The following is a 1,120-nucleotide window of genomic DNA, read 5'->3' as shown; positions in this document are numbered from 1 at the left end:
TTAATAAATTTTAAATTTAAAATATCATCAAATTTAATTTAATTGCTCTTAAAAAAATAATTTTTTTTAAATTAAATAATAAATCATAAATAACTTATTATTTAATTTTTAAAAACTCAGATTATTATAACACAAGCAAATATATTTTTGTTCACTATGATCATTGTGCTGCCGTATTACTTAAAACCAAACTGTTTGATTTGCTCCAAAAGTTTGAATATAACTTTTAGGTACATTTTCCATTACTTAATCTTTTATTAATTTGTACCCATTTTTTTGATATATTCAAAAATGTTTTGCATACCTATTGAATATATTTTTCAAATTTTAAATATAATTTTATAAGTTATAAATAGTCCCTCATATCCTTTATTATTTGATACTGTTATGGGCAAAGAGGTGATTTTTAAAGTTAAACGTAAACGAGTGACATGTACTCCATACACGAGTTCATTCAAAGTCATTAACTGCTCTCAGAAACCAGATTGTTTCCAAATTCAAGATGGATCCAATTTTCACTGTTAGTTTGTTGAATCTTTTTATTTTTGCCTATTACCATATTATCTTTCTCTTTAATCAAGATAATTATAAATCTCTATAATTTTTTTTACAATTTTCTCTGATTATTATTTTCTTCTGTTGTAGCGAATTATTCAAACACCTATATTCTCACCACTTTACGAAGATATAATACAAAATCCTCATTCTCATGATCATTTACCACCTCTGGAAATTAGAGTATCTATTAATGTTGAGATTATGGAGACTATTGAGGTTGATCTGGATGGTTTGGCTGCTCAATACATTTCAAAAAAATCTGTATTGTCTTTTATCATTCCAACTTTCACACTTCTGTTTTAAATTCATTTTTTTACTATATTGGTTATTCATTACTTACATGTTCAAGTATTTTTTTCACACTTTCTTAATATATATTTTTCATCAAATGTAGGTTCCTCATGTTATTTTGGTCGGAACCATTACAAACATCCCTACTTGTCATTAGTGGTGGTTCTCTATTTGTCTCTGTGATAAAAAAAAATTGAACTGAATCAACAATCTTCATTCTATGAATTTTGTTTGACACATTGTTCAAATAGTCTTTCACGATCAACAATTA

This window comes from Arachis stenosperma, chromosome 10 (genome assembly GCF_014773155.1).
Source record: "Arachis stenosperma cultivar V10309 chromosome 10, arast.V10309.gnm1.PFL2, whole genome shotgun sequence".
Classification (NCBI taxonomy): Eukaryota; Viridiplantae; Streptophyta; class Magnoliopsida; order Fabales; family Fabaceae; genus Arachis; species Arachis stenosperma.
Note: the sequence above shows the minus strand (reverse complement) of the source record.